The 23732-nt window shown below is 37.3% G+C and overlaps 1 protein-coding gene across 2 annotated transcripts in view; it reads right to left on the bottom strand.

Moving 5' to 3' along the window:
- The window catches only part of LOC306804276 (sodium channel protein type 2 subunit alpha-like), a 57706-nt gene extending 48735 nt beyond the window's left edge, over positions 1-8971 (bottom strand). For both annotated transcript variants that reach the window (XM_079310634.1, XM_079310635.1), the window contains exon 1: positions 8878-8971. The gene's annotated coding sequence lies outside the window, so the exon portion shown is untranslated. The remainder of the gene's footprint in view (positions 1-8877) is intronic.
- Positions 8972-23732: the final 14761 nt, after the last annotated feature.

The following is a 23732-nucleotide window of genomic DNA, read 5'->3' as shown; positions in this document are numbered from 1 at the left end:
GTTGCAGATTGCGTAAACAAAAACTACGGACGAGAAAAATGAAATGGATTAGATTAAGCTACTATAAAATAAAACCCCCAAGTTACTGCTACTCTTGTGCCTGCAGAGGAAAGGATGAACAAATAAACAGATATGACAGCATCCTCTAAAAGAAAACAAACTGATGAATTAAAAAGACAATTCCAAAATATTAATCTAATTTCATAATTGTTTTCTTCCCCACTGAACATGTTTTACCCTTTGCATTTAAATTTAGAGTTTCAAAATCAAGACTGCAGTGGCTGATTGCCAGCTGAAAAATGAGTAAGAGGCAGCAGTAAAACACTATATCACATCAGATTATTGAAAAATACTGAAATACTGACAATTATTAATGAACTGTTTCCATTAATAGTACTAGAATCTAGCCAGGGAAATACATTCTACAACCAATTTACCTGATTGAAAATCCATTTTAAAGGATGTCACTGCTTGTACAATGAGAAGTAATGTTCAGCAATTAAGTATAAAAGATTCTTGAAGACCAGAAAGAAAAGGGTAGACTTCTATGAGCTTTTTCATTATAATCTTTAGACAAAGATAAATGCAGTGCTCTGGTTCAATCCCCTCTTCTTGTCATTGACAACATAGAAACAATTGAAAAATAATTTCTTTTTCACTTCAGGTTAGAATGCCAGTTTTTGTTTTTTTCTCATTGCATGCTTAAAAATTCAATGATTAAGAATTAAGAAGACAAAGTTGTTAGTTTTATTGACCTAGGCTTTGTTAATTGTGAAATATTGAATTTGCTTGCAATTTTTTGAGCAGCATGACTATGTATAAAAAAAAAATCTGCCAACTTCATAGTGCCTTATCAGGGTGTACCAGTTGGTAGAAGAAAAAAAACTGCACAGAAATGCGCTTGCCAATAATACTTACTCAGAAGTCACAGAACTATCTACTGGCTTGGAAACACCTGCCTTGAACTCTGACTCATAACCCTTCTGAACAAACCCACCTGGACCCTTGGTGTGGTTCAACACATCAGGCTGGACAGGGATTTGAGCACCCTGCTGGGGTGAAAGATGTCCCTGCGTGCCCCTGATGCCAGGCCTGTCCCTGTCTCCAGCACAGGGACTGAAACACCCTTTTGACCACAGAAGGCCCCACCTCCCACACACAAAAGCACTTTTGGTAAGAGTCCCACTTTCCTTACTACTGCAAGATCAGCACAGGAAACATCCAAAGATGGCCTGATAGTGATCAGTGTTTGTTCTTCATAAAATATAGAGCCATTAGGAATACTTCCAGAAATGACACTTGATAATCACTTACTGTACACAGCAAAGCACCAGATGAGTATGGGCAACCTACAGGCAGCTGTTTAAAAATGTATCTACAGCAAAGTAACAACAGTAGTCATGAGCATATACGGGACAGAGTGAAAAATCCTGCCTCCCCCCATCCACACCAAAAACCAATGAAACCCAACCAAAACTAAATCTAATCTTGCTCCTCACTGTAGGCACACACAACTTTTCTTCACACATGTGCAACAGTACACAGTTCCCTATGACAAGGCAGTCTTGTCCTGAACTGCCATGTCACTGCAGAAAGCAGCGATTAATTATAATATATATTATATATTAATTATACTCTGGTTGTACAATATAAAACAGAATTGCAAGGCAGTCAGAAAAGAATCATTAAAAGAGCAGGATATAAAGTGCAGTAGTTGATTTATACAAAGTAATTTTCTTTTTTTTACATAATATTCTGCCATTTTCTATTTCAGACAAAGAGAAAACAGCTGCTTCGGTCCAGACCACCAGAGCCACTGTACTTTGTCAGCACTGTGGAATGACATTCAGCTTCAAAACCTTCTGTGTTTCTTCCTTCCCAGCCATAGAGTAGGAATAAATAATTTAATCAAGTATTCATCAGGAGAGGGGAATATCCTATTAGTCTGTGCCTGCATTCCTTCCCCCTCACTTCTTTGCATCTCTTAGATTTCCAGAAGTGTACATCATTCTTTTTAGATTAGCCAAAAACACAGCTTTATGAGTTAAAAAAAAAAATAAAAAAAAATAAAAAGAGAGAAATCAGTACCTGTAAATTCATGTACAAATTTCTAGAACTAAAAGTAAATACGTATCCATTATAAACATAATGTTACAGCTTTTAGAAAAGAGACAGAAATTTCACAATGCAAAAGAAACTAGAGGAAAGGCACCAAAATACCGGGGTTTTTTGTTTTAAACTAGAGACTTCTTCAATTGAACACCCATCTCCATCTAAAAGATACTAATGAGCACACATCACTGTGATGCAAAAACCATGAAAAAGGATTTTGTGGCTAGTTGATTTGCTTATAAACACATTTACATCTCTTAAAATACTTGCAAAGTACTAAGCCACTGTCCTTTGACACATTTGTCCAAAGATGGAAGGAAAATTGCCCTCAACCTGAGATTTTTAACAAAAAAACTTGAAGATCATACTTAGTTATTATTTTCTGAAGGCTGTAATTTTATTCTTTTTTCATGCATGAAGTAGTATTTTCACTACAAAGAAGGAGAGAACTCTGATTGAACTTAGTGAAAGGACAAAGATATAACGAGATAAAAAAATAAAATATGCCTCCAGTGACCAGATGGAAGGAGAATGAAGGAAAGAAAGACAAAGCAGGTGATTGTGGCTATTAGGTGCTCAAGACAAAAGGACTTTTCTTTCATTCAATTTATTAAATCTAATTTTAAAAATAATCTTTATTAGGCCACAGAAACTTCTACAAAATATTACCAAATATTAACTCTAAAACATCTCAAATCTCTTCTTGCCTAGGACAATCTTTGTCCAACAAAAAGAACTGATAATTGTTACATCACTTGAAGGACATAAAGTAAGATTTAAATCCTTAAGACTGTAAAGGAAAATTATCATTAAAATTCTCATTGGTTTTACTTCCTTATAAATTCTTTAAAAGTCATGCAATGCATCACTCCAATTTTGAAGTACATTTTCCCATCAAAACTGAGGGTCATATTATTAATGAAGTGAATAACTTGAGAGTAAGTCAAGAGCTCTCTATAATCTATTTAACATAGAACATAGGGAAAACATAGTAATTCCTTAAAAGGTAACCTGCAAACAGAAAAATAAACTTCCAAGAAATAGGATCTGAATCCAAATATAAGTTAATTATTATATTTTTCTTAATAAAAATGGTATACAATACAGAACTCAAAATTATCTAACACAGTAGTCCACTATGTAGTGCATTTACACGCCTGGAAATCTCTTGTGAAGGCAATGGAGGAAATCCAGGCTGTGTTGATCAAGACTATGTACCTAACAGGATTGCCTGCAGGGAGAGGTCAAGCAGGCTACTTGATTATATTCTCTAAGACAGACCAGGAGATCAACAAAAATTCAACACAATTCAATACCACCACTGTTCTACACAAAAGCTGGAGTCCAAGTCCCAAGCAGAAATACTGTAACAGAAAAGAAACTGTCTTTTGATTGGGGTAGAACAAAACAAAACAAAAAACCCAAACAAACAAACAAACCAAGCTACATCATGAAAATTGGTATGTCCCAGCCAGTAAGAGACTCTATTCCTGGATGAGATCCCTCTGACTGCTGAGCCTGAGGTCTCCATTGTCATAAAGACCTTTCAGATTTTGATGGATTTATATGGAAAGCAGCCACATTCATGTTACCCTAAATATGAGGTGATTCCAACTATGAATTTCCTTTGTCTTCACTAATCTCTCTATAGACATGTTTGCCTAAGTAGTGCCTTCACACATTATTTTCCTCATTAAGTGCCACCTCAGTGTGTCAGTTGCTCAATCATCCTTCCTCCTGCCTTGGCTGGCCTGTATGGAAACAAAGACAACCAATACGAGAATTACTCTGTCCAGTAATTCAGCTCTCAGATAATGACCCTCTCTTTCTTCCACAAACCATCTAGGTAGCAAAAAGCCTCAAAACTTTAAAGCACCCTGTGCACCAGATAAATACATCCAGTAAAATTTGTAGCAAATGTCCAAGATTTGGATTTTTTTTCAACACAAGACTGCAAAGCCTTTATAAACAAATTGTAGATAAACACATTTTAAATGCTTTCTTCTGTTTCTTATCGTACCAATTAATCTGGCTACACATCCTAAAAACACTGAAAAGTTCTGCATATTTTTAAAATAATTTAATTTATTTAATTTCCTTTGATGTTTTCTCTAAATGTAAACCTTGCTATAAAATAAGGGTTCCCAGACAGAATCAGAGTGAAGATATAAAAGCTGAGCACACAAAATCACACCTCTTGTTCAACAACCAAAATCTCAATGCTGAGCAAACGTGTAGCTCCCAGGCAGCTGGTCCCAAAGAAGCCACTGATGGATTAAGGGCAAAGAAGCACAGGTCTCTACTAGGTGGCACACCTTCAAAGTAAACATTTCCTCAATGGCTGGCCAGCTGCTCAGAAGGCATATTTCTCATTATTATAAAGAATTTGCATGCTAGCTAAATAAGCTAGATGGTCAAGAAGTATAATCACATTAATTATTTGGGTACTAGAAACAAAAAGCTCCTTCCTGGCTGCTTTCTGATCAAATACTGAACATTTCCTCTACATATGCAGCATGAGAGCAGAACAACTGTGTCTCACCTGGAAGGGAAATCACTGCAGTGGGTGGAGTCAGCTGGGGGGCAGAGGGGAAATACACCAGAAGGAAAGGGTGGCTATAGTAAGGGAGGTGAGGTGTAAAACAGTCAAGAATTACTAAAGGAATTGTGGAAAGAAAATTGTGCAAATGCAGGAGGAAGGGAAAGATGCAATCTTTATGCAATCTCTAATAGTCAGACCCCAGGTATATAAGTGTTTCATACACAGTAAAAATAGTTAGGCAAAATACTTCCCAGGGATGATGTCAATATTATAAAACATATCTTAAATACTCAGGAAACCTGGAGATATAATAATAAACACAGTATGATTTCATACTTCACACTTAAGGAACATAAAAACGCCTTATCAATGATACTGTAGCTAGGTAAATCAGTATCTATAAAACACTGTAAACTTACATGCACTTGAAAATTAAATCAAAGTGAGTGTGAAGATTGTGCCTGTATTTAGTTATTTTTCCTCTGTAGTATATCATCACTGATTATCTACCCATTTCCATAGCAGGATAATGTGTTCAGTGAATCACTGCCATCCACACAGAGCCAAATAGGGAGTCAAATGCAAAGGGGTTGCCTGTTTTGTCCCAGAACTTAGTGGGGTCTTGGGAGCACTGAAGACAGAAAAGACGACCTGCCAGCTCCTGCTTTGGGTGCAGCATAAATGGCATCATCTCTCTGTGTGCTGGGCACAGTCCTATGGACCCCAGCAGTGCCCACCCCTGCATGCACACAGGGGACAGCTGCTGGAGAACACTGCTGCAGCCCCTTGCAGCTCGAGGTAAAGCTGCGAGGGCACAGACAGACACCTGAGGTCTCTTGGCCACTCAGGCCTCGCTAAGAAATAAAATTCTTGTTTGAAGTTGCCAAGTCCAAATGAACAGGTTAACACTGGATAATGATTCTGCAAATGCATCATCTGAGAAAGCTACAGTATCAAGCTAAAAAACCTCTAGACTAGATCTGTAACATCCCTGGTTTCATCAACACAGTAATAACCCAAGAATCAATTAAAACTTTGGATACAGAAGTGTCTCCCATTTAATATATTTCACAACTATGTCTCAAAAGAGGCTTGGTAGAGCACTGTTGCTGTTTTTCCTTACTTAACTTGTTGAATTGCAGGCATGGTGAGATTTTCAAAGAGAGAGCCCAGTCCACGCAGAAAACATGACTGAACTTCTATGGAATTAACTCTTCTGTCTTTTCACATATGAAAATACATTCAAATCTCTGTTCGGAGGGAGGGGCTTTGTCTAGTACACAACAACTGCATACAAGATGATTTAATTTTTCTTTTAAGCTTCTGCTTTGATACTAAACTTCTGAATGGATCTCTTCCACAACTTTAAGAAAATGAATTATACTAAACTTATTACATCACAGGAGAAGATGCAACCTGTACTTAAAAATTTGAGAAACAGTTAGCTCCTGTCTAGAAATCAACTAGTTAACAGTGACAGAAACCTTTACAAGAGGAACAAGACAATTAATGGAAAATCTTCCCTGGCAGCAGACAGTGTGCTTCGAACACAAAAGCTTCAAGCAGTGCAATCACTCATCACTGAGGATGACTCAACCCTCTCCAAGGAGCATGACATCTGTGATTATTATTGATAAATACATCCTTGTCCTGGGCTGAGTTTACAATTTACTTCAACAGGAAAGGAAAACATTTTTGAAGATTAAATTATTCCAGTTCTGTCTCCGTGTGTTCTGGATTATATACACTTGTGCAGTCCCAAAGGACATGCTGCAGAAGGCACCCAAATTAGGGTCCCTATAAAATAATTGAGGACACAATCTTGAAGGATTAGATCCAGGTAGAGTGTTTTTCTTTGGATTAGAATAAGATGAAATGTCTTCTACATGCTATCATCACTTATTAGTAGTGAGCATGTATAAATAATATTTATAAATTATATTTACTACTATGAAGGGGGAAAAAAGTGTTTTTCAGCACTGGCTCAAAGCTTCATCCTTGCCTCAAATAAGAAACAAGTTTTACAATAAAATATTGAAGGCAAAAGCTATCAATATCAATACTATACTGCTGGCAATAAAACCTTAGGCTAACAAAATCTGTTTAAAAGCTCACAAAACTGTTCATGATTTATACTATTTATCTGCACTTAGTATTTTTTTAACGTGTGCAGTTTTAAAATCAACAAGTATTTTACCCACTTCTACCTCTCTCTGTTCAACTTCATCTGCAAACACCAAATAATGGTTTAAATATGGAAAGAGAAATGTTTGCTTTGGTGTCTCTTAGGAATAATATAAAATTATCAATGTGTAAGATTAACAGAGAACTTGTATTTTCATCAAGTCTGCACTTGAATAAGCTTTAGCTAAATACATTAGACAGCCAGTTAAAAACCACATTTTTTAAAATGTAGGTAAGGAAGAAGAAAAAAAACCCCAAGGGCCTACATGATCCTGTCCTCTTGAATCCCCTAGACAGAGAAATGGCAGGGACAGAGTGGGGGTGAAGTGGTGGGTGACATCAAAGCCCCTGGACTGGCTAATGGCCAACATGAACCTTGGCACATCTTGCAGCATCTTGTACACACCTCTGCCCATCCTGAGTCTCTGTGTGATGCACACACAGAGCTCTGCCTTCCCACCCTGACACACCCTTTTCCATCAGGACCAGCCAAAAGCCGCTGTGTTTCTCACAGTGAGATCAGAGCCAGCACACAGGATGGATTCCTCCTATTTGCCTACAGCAGCTGTGTCTGGCCAACAATGACAACAACACAGCAACTGACCAGATTCTAATAAAAGTGAATTTTCAGTCCACCTAAAACCTGGAAAATGTTTAGATACACATACAACTGACATGACAATGGCAGTGTTAAAACCATCTTTCATTCCACATGAAAATTCCACCTTAGCAGTGCTGTGGTGCTATGCATCAACTTGTAAACATATCATACAGCACTGCTAATTTTGGGGCAGTTGGTGGGTGGTTTTGTTTTGGTTTGGGGGTTATGGGGTTTTCTTTGATTGTTGTTTTTTGATTTTGTTTTTATGGCAGTTTTTTGTTGTTAATAACTCATATGCACGTATTTGCCCAAGATCAACAAGTTCAGCTGGGGAAAATAACATTAAATCTACCCTTCCACAACTTAATCTTGGTTTTTGCATCCCACTCAGACTAGATTGTTTTCTTTTTAATTATAATCTAGAAACTATGAGATATTTTGGCAAACAAAAAAATATTAAATATATTGGAGTCCTCAAGTTAAACAATAAAATCTGATTTTACAAAAGGAGGGGAAAAGAGCACTGAAATTAATTGTTGCGACTAAAGCTTCCTTTTCATAAATCATGTCACTTTCATGTAAGGATTGTTCCCATCATTTGTTTCCCTATCAAGACTTCAGGTCTTTTTTAGGCTGAAGCAGTACCACTTAAGGGAAGCATAAAGTGCATGTCTATAAGCTTCTCTTTGTATAAGTCATGAAAACCAATTTGGTTGAACAAAATAATTTTGATGCATCTGAACTATAAGCTGGGATGCCAGAAGTTTAGAGTTAAGTAAACAGGTGCATAAGAAGGATTAATGCATTGGTGTTAATTCTCTATAACGATACTCATCAGACAAGGCTGCCCGAGAGGAGATTTTGCTGTTCTTCTGGCTCTTCCTGTTGCTCTCTCCTCTGTGCTTCTTCCATCTTTCCACAGATGTGGTCACCACTGCTTAGCAACCAAGGGGACATGATGACAGAGGAAAATCCTCCATCTAGAGCTCACCCTGCTCCACCTACCCAAGCAGCAAACTACATTTCACAGCGAATTAGAAAGAATATGTTGTCTTTGTTATCGCAGAAGTACCAAGTGGGACCTCATACGTAGCTTCACGCAAGACGCATTTTCTTTCCTTAGTGGGTGCACAGGAAAGAACATAACAAGGTGGGGAAAAACGTGAAACTTATCAAGTAAAACAGCTCCCCAGGTATTAATGCCAGGTAAACAAATAAATGGGGGGGGGGAGGGGGGAGGAAGAAAAGAGAGACAGAGAGAGGGAAAGCTCCGATACCATGGGGATAAGAAAGAGAAAAGCAAAGCCAAGAGTCTCAACCGAATAGCTTATCCACTTTTACTCAAGTGCTCCAGCCGAGGTCCAGGGAGATCCCAGGCAGCTTAGACCCAAGTCCGGACAAGACCCCGCCACCCGTCCGGCGGACAGACCCCACTCACCTCTCCCATGCCACAGGTCGGTGCCGCTGGGCTCGGCTCCGCTCCGCTCCCGGGGAGCCCCGCCCGGCGCGGCCCCGCCCGCAGCGGCCGCAGCGCCCCCTCACGGAGCCCGCGGGCACCGCCCGCCGGGCCGGGAGCGTCCGGCCGGGGGCGCAGGGAGCGCCAGGGAGCGCTCCGCCGGGATGCTGCCGCCGCCGCCGGGATGCTGCCGCCGCCGCCAGACAGAAGCGGGAGGGTTGGACAGCGCGCTTCCTCCGGCAGCCATCCCGCGGCCGCCCCCCCTGACCCGCAGTCCCGGCGGGAGGCAGAGCGGGGTCCCACAGCCGCCGGGCTGCGCCGTGCGCTGGGGGTGAGGCGCCGCCGCCCGGGACAGGCAGGCGCAGCAGCGGGAGCGGGGTAGGGCCGGGACGATGGAGACATGGCCCGTTCCTGCCCGCAGCCCTCCCGTCCGCTCTCTCTCCCGGCGCCTCTTCCCGTGGCGCGGGGGTCCGTTCCAGTAAGCGCAAAACCACACTTCCCTCTGCTATTCATTCACCTCCAATGCTAAACGGGTTTCCGAGAGGAACTCATGGTGTCCTTGGCTGTAATTCAAGGTAGTAACATAATACATTTGTCTTATGAGCTTTTACAACCATTTATATATGTTATTTTTCTGCTGATGACTAACTCTCTACCTTCTGAATTTCTCTGGGAAACCTGCAGTGAAAAACAAGCTAGTCCACAGCTCATAAGAGAAGAGGTGTTTTATGTGATACATTACTCAATGAAGTGTCTCAGTGAAGTTATGTTCTTGTTTAGAGAATAAATATGTCCCCCTTGCTTTTGGATGTGGAAAACACACAATAATTCTGTCCAGATTTTATGGGGAAATCAGCACAGGAAGAACACTAAGTGTAAAAGCCATAGAGCATAGTTTTTACAATGTGTATCTAAACCCCTTACAGATCATTAACTGCGACTAAAGCCATAGCTGAGCCCAAGTTAAAATGGTTAGTCCGTAAGGTGAAATGCCAGCCTACCACTGCTTCCCAGTGCTTTACACAATCAGTGCTTCCGATTCCTGAAGGCCCCCTGCTATGGCCTGGGCATATTGTCTGCATCCACTCCCTTGTTCCAATGTTCAGAAAGCTTTGGTGCACCTTGAGGGCTGTATAAATAGGTCACAACTGTAGGTTTTTCTGTGGTCATAGTGTAAGACCATAAAAGTCACTAGAAATACCTTGAATTCCCTGCTGCTACAGAGCAGGGAAGGGCAACACAAGATAGTTTTGACAACAGAACATGTAAACTCCATATATACCATATCTGTCAAAACAGAATGCCAATTCTGCAACACCAATTATTTTTCCGACATTTAGAAATAAACCTTCACCTCTGTTAGAACAATAAATTATCAAAACTCACAAGCATATTTGAAGACGTTGGTACGTGATCTGATTTCTGTGCTCACATTTTCTTGTCCAAAATCTCATTTATCTTGATACAGCACTAGCACACCATGACAGGGAAGAGGAAATGCCAATAAGGCATTTTCCCCTTCACTTCTATTATTTTAGCAGAGGCAGCAGGTCACAAGTTTCTATAGCATATAGCACATTTAAGCCATTTCCCCATCACCTGATTTGGTAGCAGCACCCAGCCACATGGAACCTGCTTGAAACAGTATCCATATTATTCCTGACCGTCTGCAAGAAACCAGCTCCTTAAGTACATCCATCTAAATTAAAACAGAAAAAAAAAGCACTCATTCCCTGCAATATTGTTACTATAACACTATTTGAAAACACATATCATAAGAAGCTGTAACTTAGTACAGGAGACACCTGATTTCAGTGACTACAAAATGAAATCCTTCAGATTTCTGCATGCATTTAAAATTAAATGTTAAACTGAAAAGTGATGGGGTTTATCAGGTGATGCAACCTGTTTCCAAGGGAGGAGTGGATTGCAATATTCAATATGATAGCACCACTCAGTGTTCAAAGTGGATATGACATTGTAATCAGTACATTTCTTGACAGCTGGATTGCAACCTGAAGAAAAAACAGTGATGACGCTATTTATAATCCAATTAGTCCTATACATGGGAGAAGTAAAGCATGGATACAAATGAGCTCAATATAAAGATATTGGAAGAAAAATGTTTAATACCTATCTTGATATAAATGACCCATTTGGAAGTGTTTACAGGATGGAAATCACTGCAGTTTGTTACCAGCATCTCTTCTCCACAATTTTTGGCATGTTTAGTCCTTTAGTTCCTTTGCTACTTACAAGAGATCCTCCCAAAGAACAGTACAGACTTACCCTCTGCCCATACTTCCCACTGAGGAACATAATACCATATAGTCTGCTAACTCTTTATTCATGAACATGATCAGCAAGGAGACGGCCAATAATTGGTTTTAGAAAGTCTTGGCTTGGCATTCAGCCACGTTGAAGTCACAATGCTTGTATTAAGGTCATGGCCTCCTCACAAGGATTGAATATCTGGGAAATTAAAATTATCCTATTTTCTTCTCCAGCAATCCTTTTTTCTGTCAGTAATGAAATATTGCTCTCTCAGGACTGCTTCACTGATGTCTGCAGTGTGCCAAGATCAGCAACTTCCTCAACAGTCCAAAAGAAATTTTCAGTGGAATTTTCTAACTTGTATTTATTTTAATCTTCCCTTCCTCGTAATTTGTAGTTTTAATTTTTTTTCTTTAAAAGTTGTAACACTAGTCCTCACTACTGACATTTTCCAGTTAGACAATATAATGCCAGAAACACCTACCTTATCCTGACTTTCCTTTACCATATATTTTCTATTTTAAGATAAGCCATTTGCAAGATGTTTCTCGATGAGTCAATATTATCATAGACAATACACATTCTAAAATACACAGTATGTAAATAATTACACATATAGCCAAAAGCACAGTGTTCTGAAGTGCTGTTTCACCAAACTGCTTATTAATTGCAGAAAGTAAAGTACTGCTCTGTGTGATTCCTTTGCTCTTCCATAGTCCATCTATCACTGGCCTGAACTAAAGAAATAGTGGACTATTATCAGTGACATATTAAGATGTTTTAAAATCTGCTAATGCAGTAAAATGACTATGAAATTATCTAAGTATAAAACACAAAAATTTGAAAAAATAAGCAGCAGTCAAAATTTACAATTACAAATTTTGCTGTAGTAACTCATTCCAAAGAAGGAGTATCTGAAAGGTCTCACTGGGCTGCAGTGTCAGTGGCCTCAGAGGATGCAGAGAAAGCACTGTTTCAATAAAATGGTTTAATTAAGGGCATTAATGTACTGCTTTCACTCTTTCACCTGCCCACACAGCAGCATCCTGCTCAAGACTTGCATATTGGTTTATTTCTTATTTTACTGGAATTGCCATCCACAAATGCATCTTGTTTACAGGAGGCTGAATTGAACTTCTTGACTTCTTGTTGACTCTAAGAAATTTTAAAGAAAACAAATATTTTTAAAACATCTTTTGTATTTCTTGGTGTTTGATTTCAATATGAATGACTAAGCTAACACTGCAGAGAGATCAAATGAAGGATCTGGTGCAAAAATCACTGGATAACTTGATGCATGCAACATTTGAATATTGATTTTTCTTTTGAAACACATTCTTTTGCCATTTCACAATAAAACAAGATGAAGCAAAGTAGATGGAAAAATGCATTTTGCAGAAAAATGTATTTTTTTAAAACCTAGGTAAGTGATTAATTTGCACACTAATATCTAAACAAATCTGCTTGATTTTGAATATTAATAGAAATATTAATACAGTATTTCAGTATCACAAGTAATCAGTTTCTCCTGCAGGAGAGCTTCAAATCTCACCTGGATGTGACATGGATTTTGCATGTATCTTTCCAGTCACATAATCCTGATATGTCCAGAAAAAAAATCCTCTGTGTTGCTATGTATGTCTGTGACATCTGTTACATCTGAGAGGATGGAATATAAAAGACCAGAAAAGTGTGGAGAGATGAAAAATATTATTAGCATTTCAATTGTCATTTTATAAGCACTTTTAGAGTAGAAAGTAAACAAAGAAATATGTTTTATATATAAGTTTTTACTATGAAATCAAGAAAATACTTTTACTCCTAAAATGAGTTTGTAGAAATCTCCATTTCACAGCCACATCAATGTAAGCATTTATCTCATTTTCCAACGTGAAAACACACATGGCAATTCAGATGAAGGTGGACATACAATGCATATCTGTATTCTGACTTAAAACCCAAGTAAGTGTTAATAAATTAATATTGAAAATTAATGTGGGCAGAGATTGTGTTTTAAAAATGCATTTATTTAAATCAAGTCTTACCCTAGCCATTCATTTACTGTCTTTTTCCATATATGTTGACCACCTTTTGTCTCCATCAGTTTTAACAGTACTTGCACAATTTATACTTGAAATTGAAAGAGAAACTTGCTATTGAAATCAAAAGCAAAACCATGAAGAGAAATATTTTCAAAGGACCATACTATGAAGAAACAAAACGATTACTTCAAAGAAAGTCTCTATTTTCTAAATGAAACATTTTGTTACTTGTCTATCAGCTGTAGGTATTGTGCCCATGTGTTGCTTTGTACAATGAACCGAGTCTACAAACCCCACTAAAAAATGCTGGAATCACCAGGACTGTGTGCTCACAGTCTCCATAAGAGGGCACCCACACCTAACAGCACATTGCATTTAAGGCCTGTCTAAAAGCTTTTGGTGCAGGATTTTTTCCCTTTTACTCAAGAAGAATGTGCAAAACACTTAGGTTAGCTGTGAGGCCAAAAACCAGCAATTGATAATGTACTTCATTTACTTCCTCTACTTTCATGAAATACATTTACTTCATGTGCTTCCACAGAGCTCTTATTTGTCTTACTAGACACTGGACTGATTTTCCTGAAGATGGAAAACACTGATTTACAGAAAATAAGCTTTCCTTATCTCCAGGATAAGGGGGGACTTGGACAGACAGTTCAGTCTCAATACTCACTCATTCAAGCTGACAAAGACACAAATGGTAATGATGCTTTGTGTGCCCACTGGAAGCTGACCTGCACTGAAAAGGCAGTGGCACTACATCTCAGTGCAGCAGCAGGTTGCAGCAATTATCACATCTATCTTTAATGTTACCTTGAGCGTTTCCATGTGTGCATTACAGCTGACAGGACTACAACAACAGGGCCATAAAGAGATTGTCAGTAATCATAAAAAGCTGAATTTGACCTACTTACCCAGAGATGAGTAGCATCTTGTTTTCAAGCAGCAGAGGTGGATTATACACCTTATCTATATAAACATGAAAGATAAAAATAGAATTTGACAGGTGAGCTGAAAGGACTGCTATAGAATTTGGAGGAAGGTGAGAGAATGAAGACAGGGAAGATATAGTCTGTGTCTTGGCCTATGCCTTTCCTCTCTCCACACTGAACATTCAAAATTCTCACTTAGTTTCACTCAGTTCAGGCAGTAGGACAGGAAACCATATGGTAGGGGATTGGTTAAATGGTGCCTGTGAGGCTTTACTAAGAACATTTGCCAAATGTGAATTTCATCTTCTTTTAAGTGCCTGTCAGGTATACCATATTCCATATTTACACAACTGTTTATTCTCATCACACCACTAGATAACTCACATTGATGGCACAACCATTCCAGTTCCTACAAGGTTAAAATACAATAGAAATATTTTTGTTTGTTTGTTGCACTAATTATTCCAGCCCATCCAATATTATCAAGCCAGAGTATTCTCCTTCATATAACAGACCTAAACTTTCATCTGTACAGTGTCTCACTTTTAGGAGTGCTCAGCAACTGGAAAGCCTGACAAGATCCCCCATTCACTGTTAAACTGGTTTCACAATTTCAGAGAGAAGCATACAAATAGATGGAAAGCAGACTCAAAGTCATGAGACAAAGAGGGCTCCCACATTAAAGAGAACAGGAGCAACCAAGTCTGTTTTATAAATGGATTGCACTTTTAAAGGCTGTGTTCAGCAGAGTCGTGAGCTCTTTTGAGTTTTCCGCTGGTAATTGCAAGATGGAAGTCTTGGGAAAACTTAATGAGACACTATTTCTGAGCAGTCACTCTCCAGCAGGAATTTTCTTTCTAGTAAGGGCTTTCTAGGCTAGCTTTTGTTTCAGACACTGAAGCAAACAGAAAAATAAATGAAGCATTTGTGTCATGAGGACAGTTAGATCCTCAAAGGGGATTGCTCTGTTGCTGGACAGCCTGAGCATCCACATTAATATCAAAGGATTATGATTGCTGAAATACAGATAGTTGAAAACAAATCCTTTTTATAATTTTTTCTTTCTTTTCTTGTGCAGAAAGATGCATCAAGAATTCTGAACAAAACAGCACTTTGATCTGTTTTGTAGACTTCTGTCACACACAAATCAGAGTTCCTGGTACTAGAAGATAAACTTTTGATCAGTGAAATTGCATTATTTTCACAGATAAAATGATACACATTTATAAGAACATTAAACAGTATCATTTACTCATCATGCTTTCAATACAGCATGAGCAGTTGATTGCATCATGAAAGAAAGAACAAGTTGCAGTACTTAAGCAGAAGGAAAACTAAGTTTGAGGGGGCAAACCGTAAGGAAGACCGGGAGGGAAATTAAAGAATAATATACTTTTGTTTTGTTTTTTTTTGTTTGTTTTTTTTGGTAGAAAACAGAAGAGATGAGAAAAAAAAAATCCATGTAATTGGGAGCCTTTTATTTCAAGATTACTTCAAAATAGATCTGGTCAAACTTAAGTTTTATTCTGCTGGGAAGGCTTCCACTCTGAACCAAAAAGAAAACCCAGAAATTGTGAAGCTACCTATGGGTATGAAATTTAGTCTGTCTCGTTTAATTTCATTCCATCTTTGTAACTCCTTCTACTCATTTAATTCCTAGCAATGAGAAATATCTACTAGCAGAGTTTCTGATCCTATGAAAAAAATCCACTATTGAGCTCTTAGTACAGCTGTGATCCTTAAACTGCAGAATACTGCATTGACTACTACAACCACATCATGAGCAAGAGTCCTTAGACAGCTATTGTGAAGAAGAAATGAAAGACATGAAGAACAGATAAAGACAAAGCTAATGACGAAAGAATCTTCACTGAGATCATGGCAGCAAGAATATTTCAAGCACTAGAAGTTCTTGTTCAGATTTCTATGCTGGACATTTTCTTGAGTTTTTACAGTAACTTTAACTAGTGCTACATGCAGAGTCTACTGAGCAGAAAGAATGCAATTTTACCATGGATTTATCAAATATGGAAAAGCATGCAATCTCCACAGAAAACAGTACAACTCTCTGTGACTTTGAGAAATACACGATAATCATCATTTTTGTTACAATGGCCTCAGTACATAGGATTAAGCAGTTCCAAATGAGCCATATTATTCAGAATCACATTTTGATCAAGTGATTTACCCTCCCAGCTATTTAGGCTGCATAACATCCACTGTCTGTTTAACCAAAATGGACTATTTGATGATGGATACTTTTATATTGGGTGAAATTGACTGTGCAACTGTTTAAACACTGAAGGCACTCAAGCGACTGCTTAAGCTATTATTGCCAGAGGTACTGCATTCTGAATCCAGCTTTAACTAGGAAAGAAACACCTTTCACAGGATTCTCATAAAAAATACACTGAGACAGAGTTACTGGGTGAGTACCACTAAAAACACAGTTTGTAAAAAAATTACTCAAAATTACACCATTTAAGTCTTTCTGAATAACATTTCTCCAGGGTTTACAGGTCTCTACTGTGAATTTTTCATAATGCCTATATCAGAAACGTATGGAACATTATCTACTTGGACACAAATTATGTTCTTCTTGCATTCTATAAAAATTTTTAGAATTACATTGTTTTGGAGAGAAAAAAATTACTGTTTCGAGATGTCAAACCTTTCAGCCATGCAATATGCTTTCCCATGAAGAGCCAAAGCAGACCAAAAACTGCTTTAAAATGAGATAAATAATAAATCAGAAGTCCTAGCAACTTCTCAGAAACACAAAAACTAGCTGCAATTCGGTACATAACATTAATGGTGCACTATTAGCTCCCGGCTGCAGAACAGACAGATGGCAGCATTGGCCATACATTTGTGAAATGGAGTAGAATTTCAACAGTAACCTTCTGAACCAGGGGCTCACCAAAATTCTACACAAGATTTGGCTGTCTCACCAAAGCTTCATGTGCTACTTACAGGGTAAATTAAAAAAAAAAAAAAAAAAAAGAAAAAAGAAAAAAACCCAAAAGTGTTCATTGTCTTTACTGGTACCTATTGAGGAAATAATACATGTTACCTGAAAAGAGATTGCAAGAATAAATGCTAAACTGACACAAAGCAAAATGCTGTTGCTAATCCCCCAGCAACCAAGCACATAGATATATTTGTTGTTGTATTTTTTTAGTAGAATATCTCCCTGCATATGGTCTTACAAAAAACAATTACAGTTTTAGTTTTAATTGATACTTAAAGAGTTATTTTAAAGGACTACATTAAAGTCTTGTTTTAAGACTTTTGAGTGTTGCCAAACACACACAGCTTTCCATTAACTTCAGCACATCATACATCTGAATTGGAAATTATATTCATGCTGGTGACTTTCCAAACATGTTAAGCATGTTTAAGAACATCATGCAAGACTGTCAATCTCCAGTAGAAGTTTGGCAAGAACTTACAACAAAAACTATTGATAACAGCTATATGAGCAGAAAAAATACTTAATGAACAAAAAAACCCCAACTTTCATTCCAACATCAGAACCCACATTGTTTAATTGAATACATGAGCTTCACATGCAAAACATGTCAGAATTTAGGTCACAGCCCCCATACACCAAGGAAATATATCAATTCAAAAATCACCACTGAAGTCAAAAGATTGCTCTCTTCTAACTTGCCTAAAAAGTTTATGCTGATAGAATCACATAGGAAGGATCTCTGCACCAAGGGTTTTCCAGAAGAAGATGCAAGATACAGGAAGAGTAAGGAGGGGAAAGAAATTCTCAAGGTTGCATTTCCTAAGTGTTGGGTGCACAGTTTCTTGTTAGTAAGTCAACAGAAAAGAGACCAGTTGTCACCAAAATATGAAAATGTGAAAGGTTTTCAAAGAAAATAAGAACAAATAAGAAGGTCAATAAGTCAATCATCATATACCACAATATAAAGATGTAAAGATAGAAATTTGGAAATATAGTGCTAGCACCATTGTTTTAAGGCTTATTTTTCAAGGATATCAAGAAAATTTATTCACTACTGGTTTTGCTTCCATGCCCTCCTCACAGTGATTTTTTAAAATACAAAGACCAATCTTAGACAGATTTGATAAATCTGTCAGCTATTAAGAATCCAAAAGTTCCAGGCAACTATGTGCAGAGGGTCTAGATATTATTAATGCTCTCAGAGATGGATAGACCAGAGCCTGAGTGCAGGAGTCATTAGTCACCAGAGCATCCAGATAGGACAGAACTGCTGGAAATACTGGAAGTTTGTATCTAATTCAAAGGGAAAATAATATAGAAAGCCATAATATGTAAAGTTCTGTTATTTCCAGCATTAAAATACCTCACTGGAAATGCCCTTGTGATGCTATACAGCTTTTTATATATATCGAGCATGGTTTACATGACAATAGGTATCTCAGTAGTCATGTAAAACAGATATATGATAACTTTTCAGATAATTCAGATGTGTACACATAGAGTGCAAGATGAAACAGCCTGAAATTCTTCTTCTGAAGGGAAACTTTACAGAAAGAAAGACAACTAAAAGTGCTAATCTCAGTTCCATCTTCCATCAGTTCTGGTTTCAGCCGAGTGACCTGGATGTTACTTAAGGCTCTTAAGTCATCAACTGTAAATATAGTATGGTTTATTTGCCATGGAAGAAAAGAGAAGAAAGATCATATGACCAGTTGCTACAGCTATGTAACAATTGAAGGGAAGAAAATTGGATTTCAAATCCACAGACTACAGTGGAATACAGCTACTGGGCTATTAAGGAAATTGTCTTTGGGAATAAATCCATTCCATGTTTGTTGAATGTCAGGATTAGATTACTTTCATTGCTTCAGGAATCTTCATTCTTAGACATTGTGCAACTGTTTCATGCTTGCATAAGTTTGGAATGGGTCCTGAGCTAATGAATTGTCATTAAGTCTTTTAAACTATCCAATTGAATTTAATGCTAACTGAAGAGTTTGTCAACCAGTTTGCCAGAATAAAGGTAAAGCACAGGTAGCAATGTCAGCAGCTGGATTGCTGTATCTCATTTATTAATGGGCTGGTTATATCTTTTAGTTCATTCTTTTATCTTATCATTTACATTATAGGAATCATAAGATGAAGCAAAATGCAAATCAAAATACTTCATAAAATACTTGGCTTCTGATTTCTACTATTAAAGTTGCCCTCCTAGGGTCAAAATTTTCAAAGGTATCTGCTGTTGCCTTCTGTTCCCTGACATGTAGCACAGTTAGTTTGCTTTTCAAAACTTTTTCAGCTGAGCATGGGGCTCTGAAAGCTCTTCACAAATAACAGGGTAGTGACTTTCAGGGTGCCCTGTCCGACTGACAGAAACATGCTTGGAAGAAATCAATCTTTGTGGCTACCCTGGTTTCCAGATTGGATATGGGTGGCCAGTTCTGTTCAAATAAACCTCTCAAATCACTGTGACTTCTCTTTCCTCATCCTTTAACAGACAGAAATTCTAAACGATAGGATAGGCAATTTAGATACACAGTGACATGGGTTTAGATGGCAGTAAGAATGCAGCTGCACTTTTTCCAGTATTACCTTAAAGAGATAATGCTGAGCCATTTGCCATATAGCAGCACATTATCCAAAACTGTCACACAGACTGATGTCTTCTACGTCTATTTCCATGTTAGAAACAATTGTATCTTGCCTTTTACTATTGGCACAACCTTGGGGAGATAAGGCAGGCATGTATGTATTCTGTATGTCCAGAATTGCACAGGAGATGGCATGGCCATACACAGAGGTGAAATAAAGTGACAGAACAGAAAGAAATCTAAAGCTAGTAGAGCATTAGTTGAATTAGCCATCAAAATTATTCCCAGTCTGTCCTACTTCAATCAGCAAATTCATGTAAATGAAAGGCAGAAAGATGCTCAGATTCTTTTACAACAAAGCTTATAGATTCACTTCCTAAATACCCTTTCTTCAGGCTAGTTGCACCAACAGAGCTTGAACTCTTTAGCATACACCTGATAAAGAGCACAATATAAGAAAACATTTCAATGTTACTCAGCTGGCTGCTACATTATTTCTCCCAATCAGATAAATGAATGCACTGGGTTACATTTGTAGTCCTTATTTATATAGCTAGATTTAGAATCCCCCTCTCTTAATCCTCCTTTAAAGTAATCCCCTTTTATGTGGTCATTTTAATTGTGTATCTTGCTGATGCCTATTTTGAGTTTAACATAGCAATCAAAAAAGCCATCAAGTAAGCAACAGTGCAGAAAGACTATTTCACAAGAGATTATTTGGAAACATACGACTGAAAAACTACAAAAGCAAAATTTTTTTATGGTGTAACTATCATGTATTTAATTCCTGCATGAAGATTGAAGCAGCCTCTATATGCTCTGTTATATGAATTACCCTAATTCTCCTAGAAGGGCAATGCCATGGCTCAGAATGATAACAGTGCAATATTTTTGTTTAACTTCTATGGCTAACCATAAAAATGTTCAAATACAGTATATTTTAAAGTAATTGCACTGATGTGTCAGAGTTGGGGTAACATTACCTAAGACCTGTATCAAATCCATGAAGCTGGGTCTGCACCTAAGCCACCAGACTGAAATCTCAGAGGTCTTTTCCTTGAGTTTGATGGATGATGTGGCAGGATACACCAGCTGCCTGAGCAGCATTCCAAAGAGGGAGTTCAACTGGAGCAGAAACACATCTTCAAGGCACTGTGTCATCTGCACCAAAATTAAAATGGTGCTTTCTGCCCAATTTTTTTCCCTGTGGCCATTTTTTAGGAGGACTACAATTTGGAGAGAAGCAGCATTACATATACAGAAAAGAACTTCTGTCCCATGGGTTGTTTTGGGTACTTGAATATGTCTTATTCACTTTTTACTATTCCTATTTGATATAATTTCATTATCTGCCTGGCTGTAGTGAAACACTGCTGCCATGTTTTGAATTTGTCTTCACTGTAGGCATCTTCCTCTATTGGTTCCTGGCTAGAGCATTTTGTACTTGAATAATAGTATGAGTCCTGCATGTATGCTCAGGAATGAAAGCATTATGGTATAATATCTCTGTCACTATTCTCTTCTTTTTTGGTAGCAGAAATATCATTGGTAAACTAAGGACAAAAGCCATTACAACACTTACTGGTACCTGAAGGAAGTGGGGAAAGATGAAGATTGCTTTCTTTCCACAAAGAAGAAAATTTTACATAATATAATTTTAAAACCATAAAAATCACTAAGTTTCATTCTTCTGGCTGTGTCAGCTTTTTCAGTGTTTCAGACTGAAAGCTATTTTTACAACTGTGTGTAAGTGAAGAGATTGAGTCACGAAGATCATAGATGAATCTGTAGACAGAATAAGAGATAAATGCATTTTTCCTGACTGCATATTCACCTGCAGTATTTGGCTGTGTTTTACTTTATAACCCCTCAAAGGGTTTCATATGGCTACACTAGACTAATATTTTTTTCTTGTCTACCTTCCTACAATAGTAGGGAGACACAGTCCCCTCATGTTTTGGCAACAGTTCAAAACTGATCTAACATTTTCAAGATATATGACAAAATCTTGCATATTTGAGTACTTTAAGTGAATTCAATGATTTTCTTTGAATGTTATGAAAGAAATTGAGAATGCTGTAAATAGTTACAATTTAGTGGAGAAGAATGTTTTATATCTCAGCACATTTACTCAATCTCCGCTTAATAGGAGAAATATTTTCCCTAGGATATATCTCTTTAGCCTGCAAAGCATATTCAATATTTTTTCTTGTTTCAAATTTAGAAACAAACAATAATATGTAAGCCATCCTTATCTTTCACAGTTCAGCCTGTCATCATGGATAATTATATCATTCTAATCTCATACTTTCTAAGAATGTGTTTAATATTAAAAGCAGTAATAGACAACTCATTAGAAAAATAGCATAGTAAAAATTCAGTTTAAAAAACCACTGAGTTACTCTTAATTTTCTATGCATTTATTTTCATAATTATTACTCTCCCATCTTTATATCATGACAGTTGCAGAAACAGTGTAATTATTATTAGCATCTAATAAAATATTTTTAAGTACTTTCACAAAACTGAAAATCATCTAGTTTTTAACTCAAATTTGCAATAGAAAATGAAGAATTAACCCTGTGATTCAGAAGGTATTTAATATTCCCTTGTTATATTTTGGCTATCAGCGGAAATGCTTCCAAATTACTAATGGCATTTCATAGTTCTTTTGCAAAAGTGCATACTTTTAGTTTTAAAGATTTAACATATTTGTGAACAGTGGTAATTTAAAATAACATTTCAGTTTAAAATAATCCATACTAATTTCATATCTAGCATTGTATCTGTCTTTAGCATAAAGTAATGGCTGCTGATGTAAGAGCTGTAGGACATATGAAGAAATTAAGATAATGTTTTTAGGTTTAGGCTTAGGCAGTGGTGCATTACTGTATTTTTCTAAAAAAAAGACAAAAAAAAAGTGCTTCTTGCTGCAATCAGCATATATTTTCCATCCTGAATAAGAAACCCAATTTTAATTTATCTTTTCTGTGAGTACTATCACCACACCCTCCCAAGGGTACAAATAAAGCAGTAACTTTTCATATCAGAAGTCAATGTACAGTTTTGTACTAGTGTAACCCTACATGGTTATGATTAATGACCTGCCTGTGGCATTTTCATAAGGGTTGAAAACTCAAGGTACAAGTTAAAATATTGGTCCCATTAAAGTCAATAATGCAATTCTCATTGACTTAAGATGTTTAACAATTTCACCCGCCACCCTTTGCTTCACATTGTTCTTCATGATTCATCTGGAGATTATATGAGAGATGAAAAATGCATTTTTTAATCTATTAATAAGCTTTTAGATTAGCTGTAAACAGCTGTTGTTCCTGTAATATAGGTAAGTGTTCTGGCTAGGCACAAAGAAATCTGACTTACAAGTATCTCTGTCAAAATCACATGAAAACAACCCACTGCCCTGATGCTTCTCTTGTAACACTGTATAGATACATACAGAAATGTATATTCAAGTTTTAGTAATTATGTATTCATACATTTGATTGTGCAGCAATGTGAAGATTAGAAATTTAAATTTGTTTTAAGCCTGAAAATTCTTTAAATGCTTTCCCAGAATCACAGATAGAAAATATTGCCAGTTCTTAAATAAATAAGGGTTCAATCACTCTTCTGCATCTAGTAAATATGGATGTGTAGATAAAAATAAACTTAACACTAAGTAAGGGGTAAGAGATTCAGAGCAGACCAAAAAAGCTTTTCAATGTAATCTTTCCTTTGGCCCATTGTGTGATGTCAGTGCTGCAGAGCCAGAAGCAGGGCTGTACCAACAAAGTTGCTTTCTCTGGCACCAGTATTCCTCTCTTGCATGTCAGCATGGTTCTATTGCTCACTCGCTATCACAAAATGGGCACTAAACACACAATCTATGAAAAAAAACCCAATCTCAACTTGATTCAGCATTGCTACCTGATAAATACCCACTAAAGCACTTTGTCTTCAGGTGTTCTCTGCCATTGGATCCTTATGTTCATATTTACCTCCATTAACTGAACTGTATTCA

Source organism: Erithacus rubecula (assembly GCF_903797595.1).
Source record: "Erithacus rubecula genome assembly, chromosome: 8".
NCBI classification, from domain to species: Eukaryota; Metazoa; Chordata; class Aves; order Passeriformes; family Muscicapidae; genus Erithacus; species Erithacus rubecula.
This window is presented reverse-complemented; position numbering and strand designations above follow the sequence as displayed.